Genomic DNA, 8,223 nt, shown 5'->3' with positions numbered 1-8,223 from the left:
TCAGAAATAGAGACCTTTTAAATCAAGACAAGAAGAGGGTTAGTGATAGAGGGAGATATCAGAAGTCCTGCTCTGGACTCCTGCTTACACAGACAGGTGCACAACTATATACTCATGTGCATACAACACACACTCCTCCAGATTCCTGCTTACACAGACATGTGCACAACTACAAACTCATGTACACACAACACACACAACACACACACACACACACACACACACACACACACTGAAATCAATTTTTTTAAACATTAAAATTTTGCTTTTGAAATAATCATCAAGGTATAGGTCTACTTCTTTTTTTATAAAATCTTCCAACAGCTAAATCCAAAGAAAACTGTGCCTTTAAATTTTTGTTTTTTTGTTGAAAAATTCGAGAGGGTCTTTTTTTGTTAATTTATTTTTGCATTTATTGTTGGATAATGATGCAGTACAGAAACATATAAAACACAAGCTGTCTCTTATTTTGTTGGGTGACAAGTTGCTCAATTAAAAACAGGTTATGTTGCAGCCCTTGGCCCCTCCGAGCTGATACTGTATTGTTCAGAATAGTACAGGTCACCCTAACTTATTTCTAACGCATCTGTTACATTAGTAGGTGCTAATTAAACATGCATTTGTGGAGTGACTTTACATAAGACCATTTTGCAGTTTCCTGGATTATTTATGCAACACTTAGGGATCTGTTGGTCACCAATTTTACTATATGCTTCACTTCCTAAAATTATTAATGGAAAGAAAAGTCCTTCTAACAGACCTTTTACAAATGTGCTCAGAAAAAATATCCAAGTCCAAATATTAAAACAAACAAAAATGTGTCATCCACACATACGCCGTGTCCTGTGTTTCCCAGAAATTTGATAAACCAACAGAAATGTTCATTATTAGAGATGATGAACTGAAGCTCCTCAATTCCTCCCTTTGGAAAACCAACCCTTCTGTGGGAACATCATCAACAAGGAAGAGGGCAGACGTCAGGATTCTCTGGTGGCTGGGGGCTCAGGGTGGCCTGGTAGGTCCTCCATTCTGGTCTCGTATGGTCATGGTCCTTCCTGATGCTCCCACGCCTCCTTGTCCAATGCACCTAAAACCTTCAAATATGGGGCTAGAGCCTTAGCTTAGTTAGTAGACTGCTTGCCAACCATGCACAAAGCACTAAGCTTGAGCTCCAGCACTATGGAATTTGACATGGTGTGACTCGCCTGCAATCCCAGCATTCAGCAGGCTGACAGGTCATAAGGTCAAGGTCAACCTTGGTTCCGTAGCAAATCTGAGACCAAACTGGGATACACATGACCCTGTCGGAAAAAACAAGAGCAAAACCCAAACAAATGAACAAAACCACAACCTCAAGTGTGAGGAAACCCCAAGTCTTCTCAGATTTTTCCAATGGTGCCGTAACACCGAGGAGTGCCCACACTGGGAAATGATTTCCTACTTAACTATAATAGTTTCCTGACCTTAATTCCTTTCATGACTCTGGCTCTTCCTCTCTTCCTTCTGAGAATTTCTTTGAAGTGAGAAAAGGGTCTTGGTGAATTAAGCCAAGGGCCTTGAATCTTAATCCAGAGTGGGGTATGGACATCTCTGCAAAGTTCTAGGGTGGAAACAATTTGTCTTTGCTTAATTTGCTGTCTTCCTTTTATGTGATCTCAGAAACTTTCTGCTGGTGATAGACTGGCATCTCACAGAACTATTGGAAAAACATTTTGAGAATGTCACAATATACCATCTTTAAAAGACTATTCTAACTCAAATGACCATGATGGTCCCCTCTGCTGGGTCTCCCCATCCTCCTACAAAGACTATCTGAACTTTCCCGGTCTCACAGCAGCTTGGCTTGATGACTTCATATAGTCAATAATTAAATAAAAAATATACTCAAGGGGCTGAAGAGATGTCTTTGTTCCAGTTCGTTGCTCTTGCAGAGGACCCAGGTTCAGTCCCCAGAAGCCACATGGCAGCTCACAACCATCTGCAACTCAGATTCCAGGAGATCTAACTCCCTCTTCTGGTTTCTATGAGAATCAGGCACACATGTGCTGCACAGGCATACATGCAGACAAAACACTCGTACATATAAGATAAAACAATTCATAAAATGTTACTCGCGCTTGGGTGACTTCTGTGCCTACCAGTCACATGGTTCACGGCATTTAACACACAGCTCGGAGTACAGTAAGCTAAAGAAAGCTGTAAGGACTGACTAATGCTCACAGTGATAGGACAGACGCTTGGGGTTTCAGCCAAATCTTGTAAATTTAGCAAAGAATATCAGAGCAACTCCTTCTGTTACCCTAAATGTCAGGGGCTCTTGCATTTTCATGAAGAACGCACAGGTCTTGGATTTTTAAAGGTCTTATATGAGCACAGTCATGGAAATTCACAAGCTTGTCTGCACTGAGAAGCTCTGTGCTACAATTAAGAGACATGGGGAATGTTGACCTGGAAGTTCCAGTAGTCCTTTGTGCTCCCCTTATTAATTAGATCAAAGCCTAGCATTCTAAAGGTTCTCCAGGTGACCTGTCTCAGGACCGTGATGACCAAGTCCTCCCCACCCGAGCCAAGTTTTAACAAAACATATAATGTGTTTGCTTTATGGCTTTACCAGCAGAAATTGCACTGGGTAAACTGTGTTCTATTTAAAACCCATAAAATCATGTTCAATAAAAGGAGTACACTTGGCTTATTTCTTTTTAAAGATATTGTCTTTCTATCTATCTATCTATCTATCTATCTATCTATCTATCTATCTATCTATCTATCTCTATCTACCTATCTACCTGTCTGTCTGTCTGTCTGTCTGTCTGTCTATCTGTGTTATGATGCATGTATGTGCATATCCAGGTCTTCACGTGTGTGAGTGTGAGTGCTGTGTACCACAGTGAACATGTAGAGGTTAGAAGACATCTTCAGATGTCTGTCCTATAAGATAAGGTCTAGTACTCTGTGTTAGGCTAGCAGCCTGAGAGATTTGGGGATTTTCCTGACCTGTCATAGAACTCGGATTACAGATGAACAGCACTACACTCAGTTTTATGGGAGGTTTGAACTCAGGACCTCACCTTCAAGGTGAGTACTTAATATACTGAGCCATTTTCCCAACCACCAACTGCAGGCATTGCTTTTTTTCTAATGTTTGTCTTTCTGTTATGCATATGAGTGCTTGCCTGCACATGAGCATACTATGTCGCATGCGTGCAGTGCCCTTAGAGGCCAGGAGAGGACACTGGATCCCCTGGAACTGGAATTAGAGACTGCTGTGAGCCATCAGGTGGGAGCTGTGACCCAAACCCAGAATCTTTACAAAAGCAGGAAGTGCTCTTTACAGCGGAGACACTGCTCCTGCGCATAACCATGGGTTTCACTATAATCTTGTTACAGCTGCTCTTGAATCCTGAGGAATGTAAGGTCCTCATGTGAAATGGTTTAGAATTTTCACATGGCCTATCCTCCCTTGATCACTTATCATGTAAATTATATATAAATAGTCATTACACTATACCATTTAGAGAATAACAAGAAAAGAAATCCATTGTTTGGATATATTCAGAGCAGACATATTTTTCCAATATTTTTTAAGTTGGTTTTGTTTATAATGCAATATATACATGTATATCTATATATAATTCATATTTAAATTGCTTACTTCTATGAATTTTTGTGTGCCACATGTGTACAGGAGCCCACAGAGGTTCACAAGAGGGCAATGAAACCCTGAGAGTGGAATTACAAATGGTTGTAAGGTTTCATGTGGGTGCTGGGAACCAAGCCCAGATGATCTGCAGTAGCAGTACACACTGCTAACCTTGGAGACATTTCTCCAAACCCCCATCTTATTGAACCCATGGATGCAAGAGCCACAGCTATGGGTGGGGCCAATTCTGCTTCCTCTGTGGAGTGGCTTGTGGGTATCTCTTTTATCACTTGGTTGATTCCTTCCTAGGCTCTGGTCCACACGTGACCTGTGGAAGACTAACTCTACTGAGGTGTCTGGATGCCCAGCATCTTATATTTACAAGACTGCTAATTCTCAAAGTGAACTAGTTCCCATTTATTTGTTGAGTTTCATCCTCTCACCCTTGACTTCTGACTTTGAGATATGCCTAACAGCTAACTTCAACTGTTCTCAAACTACCCCCCTGTTAACTTTCTCATCAATGTTTCTGTCTTGCTTTGATTCACCTAGCCTTGACTTCCCCACTGGAGGTCGCCTACAATTCCAGCCAACTCTCATTTATACAAAATGGGTCTGTTTCAGCTTAGTCGGCCATAGAGGAGTTACAAAGAACGTTGAATACACACAGTAAACAAAGCAGATGGCTGCTGGCCTATGAGGTTTTGCAACTAAATGGCTGGATTCTGAGGTTGTTGGGTTCACAAGGCACTCAGGAATGCTTCCCCTGGACTTGCCCTTTCTTTTTTTTTTTTTTTTTTTCCATTTTTTATTAGGTATTTAACTCATTTACATTTCCAATGCTATACCAAAAGTCCCCCATATCCACCCACCCCCACTCCCCTGCCCACCCACTCCCCCTTTTTGGCCCTGGTATTCCCCTGTACTGGGGCATATAAAGTTTGCAAGTCCAATGGGCCTCTCTTTCCAGTGATGGCCGACTAGGCCATCTTTTGATATATATGCAGCTAGAGTCAAGAGCTCCGGGGTACTGGTTAGCTCATAATGTTGTTCCACCTATAGGGTTGCAGATCCCTTTAGCTCCTTGGCTACTTTCTCTAGCTCCTCCATTGGGAGCCCTATGATCCATCCATTAGCTGACTGTGAGCATCCACTTCTGTGTTTGCTGGGCCCCGGCATAGTCTCACAAGAGACAGCTACATCTGCGTCCTTTCAATAAAATCTTGCTAGTGTATGCAATGGTGTCAGCGTTTGGATGCTGATTATGGGGTGGATCCCTGGCTATGGCAGTCTCTACATGGTCCATCCTTTCATCTCAGCTCCAAACTCCGTCTCTGTAACTCCTTCCATGGGTGTTTTGTTCCCAAATCTAAGGAGGGGCATAGTGTCCACACTTCAGTCTTCATTCTCCTTGAGTTTCATGTGTTTAGCAAATTATATCTTATATCTTGGGTATCCTAGGTTTGGGGCTAATATCCACTTATCAGTGAATACATATTGTGTGAGTTTCTTTGTGAATGTGTTACCTCACTCAGGATGATGCCCTCCAGGTCCATCCATTTGCCTAGGAATTTCATAAATTCATTCTTTTTAATAGCTGAGTAGTACTCCATTGTGTAGATGTACCACATTTTCTGTATCCATTCCTCTGTTGAGGGGCATCTAGGTTCTTTCCAGCTTCTGGCTATTATAAATAAGGCTGCTATGAACATAGTGGAGCATGTGTCCTTCTTACCTGTTGGGGCATCTTCTGGATATATGCCCAGGAGAGGTATTGCTGGATCCTCCGGTAGTACTATGTCCAGTTTTCTGAGGAACCGACTTGCCCTTTCTTATGACCTCTTCTAGTGGCTGGATCTGATACTTACCTTGAAGATGGCTTCGTTGACTCTGTGGACCCAAGCAGTCTGCTAAATTAATCTAGTTCCTATTGTTTGTATCCTGTTCTAGGCATTTAGCACAGCCTGAGAGCACATGGACAAATGAATGTAGAGTTCTCCTTATGAGTCTCTTTGCCCCTTTGACGGACAGGCCATGATAATACTCTGCTGCAGCGTTGTTTTGAGCTAAAAATCAAAGAAAAAGAAAAGAATTAGTATTGTAATGAAGTCTATCTCAAACTCATAGATAGACGGATAGACAGACAGGCATGCCAGTGAGTCAAAGGGAAAGTACACTGGGCTCAAGGTTACCCGTAGCTCAAGGATTATGGGAATCAGGGCAATGGGAAGGGCGTGCAGAGTACAGAGTAAACATCTCTATGACAACTATTTATCCCTCTGTGCTTTTCTATCTACCATGGCCTGCTGAGGCCCCTGGGAGACTGAAGGCCTAGAGGATGCTCATGTGGCTGCACCCTAAGTCTGCTTTGCGAATTTGGGAACTGTGAGACACCTCTCTGGGACACAAGCTCCTCTCCTCAAAGATGGAGGTGTGAATGAGCGGTCTTGAGATTTTCTCAGATGGCAGGCCTCTGTCCTCTTCTCCATTGCTCATGCTGAATGATGACTAAGGTCAGCTCTAGACTTCGCGTCTGGTAAGGTTCTGGTTGGCTGTCCCTCCACTTCCTCTTTCAACGCGCTCCTTTCCAGATAATTTTAGAAACCTTCATGAGCTTTTAAAATAATAAAAAATTATAGTTATCTACTTCCCTTTTAGGCCCCTCCCCCAAGAGCCCTAGATCACGTTCATTCACAGGGTACCCAGTCCTCCCCCAAGAGCTCCTCTGAGTTTGAGGCAGAGCCTCAGTTTCAGTGGGTGGGGAGGACTCAGGACAAGAATGGGAAGATCGTGTAGACTGTAAAATTCTCTTCTATTGTGAAGTAGATTCCACAAAAGCCATATTAGCTGATTACCCTTCTGGTGCCTGCATTTTGTTTATAGCGTAGGCAGCAATGGGGGACTCAGTTCGCCTTCCAAGGAGCTCACTGCACCCCCAGATCACACTGACAGTCCTGGGAGCTAAATCTCTCTCACTTTCCCCTCTATAACCCAAAGGCTGCCCGTTGCGTCCATGTGGAAGTCCATCCTGCCTCCCCCACAATGATGCCATGTCTATTTAAAGAAATGTTTTTGAGCAAGCCATCTTTTCTATTGGTTCTCATAGAGTGTCAATGTTGGTCTGTTTTGCATCTCTTACTCTTTTCTCCCTGAATATTTCTAGGTAGTAATTAATCCTAGTTCCCAGTATCCAGTCTCAGCAAATAATTTGCCATCTTCTCTGAAAGGAGATTAGAGGTAACTTTGGGTTTTTTTTTTTTTAATTTCAAATTTATTTATTTTTGTGTATCCATGTTTTTCTTGCATGCACGTGTACTGTGTGTATGCACTGCCCATAGAGACCAAAAGGCAGCCCTGGAATCCCCTGAAACTGTACAGTTGTGAGTCCCTGTGTAGGTTCTGGGAGCTGAACCCAAGTCCTCTGCAGGAAAACCAAGTTTTCCTAACTGCCAAGTCATCTTTCCAGTCCCCTTTTATGAGATTCTTAACCAAAGCCACAATGCAAAATGGCGGTGCAATGAACCAAATGGGACCAGCCAGCACACTAGGGCTATCAGCTCACTTTACTTCTATCCTAACACAGGGAGGTAACTATGGCTTACCCCATTGGTGGAACCTTGACCTTCACTATCTGATGCGATTAGCTCATTCTCAATTGGTGTGAAGAGGGAAGCTGTAAATGGAGTCCAGTCTCAGAAATGATTGACATGCAAGGATTGGGCAAACAGGCAAGAAACAGTTTCACAAGGTGAGGGAGATTTGTAGACCACCAGCCATTGGTGGATAAGCCATTGTTGACAAAAAAGCCTGTTCCTCACAGAAACAATCCATCCTAGCATCTGGGTCCCTCCCTCTCTGATAATCAGAAGGACACCCCACCTCAGTGTTTGGAGCCTCCTTGTTCTCCACAGACTTCTCGCTGACTCAACAATGTCTTCCCCGGCATTTCTCATTTTTTTCCTTTGATAAGGGATGATGGACTCCAGTCAGCGTGAGGTGCCACATTAAGAGGGCATGAATCTAGCTAAAGTCTCTCAGCAAGAATGTCACTCTGATGAACAACATTTGCAGTGGCCTTTGCCTGCTGCATAGAGACAATATTCTGTTTGTTTTTCCCAAAGAGATTCAAATAAGAACATTAAAATAGCAATATTTACTAAAGCCTAAGCATATATGGCCTTCATCCTTGCCCAGATGTGATTTCCTGGGAAATATCACAAACAATACTTAGTTTGCAGTCAAAGTGTATCTTAGTTTCCCCTGCCCACCTCTGGTGATGTACTTCCTCCAGGAAAGCTGTCCCACCAAAACCTCCCCAAACAGTCCCCTTCAAATGCTGTGTTCAAACGCTGTGTTCAAATGCTGGAGATAAGGGTGGACATTTTCCACTCAAGGGTCCACAACAAGCATCTCATAGAAGAACTTCTCCGGCTGCTATAGATGGCAGCGTAGTGCTGTGTCTATGGCCCATACCTCACTCACTCTGACAACACTGAAATCACTGAGCCTGGTGGTGGCCAACACATGGAGACCCAGCTACTTGCCAGACTAAGGCAGAAGGTGCTAGTTTGACAACAGCCTGG

The 8,223-nt window shown here is 43.1% G+C and overlaps 1 long non-coding RNA gene across 2 annotated transcripts; it reads right to left on the bottom strand.

Annotated features, from left to right (window-relative positions):
* Positions 1-387: 387 nt before the first annotated feature.
* Gm45949 lies at positions 388-7,873 on the bottom strand. 2 transcript variants are annotated; one of them, XR_382308.3, is made up of 5 exons: positions 7,243-7,873; positions 6,035-6,254; positions 5,509-5,706; positions 1,464-1,696; positions 388-1,301 (listed from the first exon to the last, which is right to left on the bottom strand). It is a non-coding gene; the product is annotated as a predicted gene, 45949 (long non-coding RNA). The 2 variants fall into 2 exon arrangements; XR_382310.3 differs by having other exon boundaries at positions 1,464-1,600.
* Between the last annotated feature and the right edge of the window lie 350 nt (positions 7,874-8,223).

The sequence above is a fragment of the Mus musculus genome, chromosome 13 (genome assembly GCF_000001635.26).
Source record: "Mus musculus strain C57BL/6J chromosome 13, GRCm38.p6 C57BL/6J".
Lineage (NCBI taxonomy): Eukaryota > Metazoa > Chordata > Mammalia > Rodentia > Muridae > Mus > Mus musculus.
This window is presented reverse-complemented; position numbering and strand designations above follow the sequence as displayed.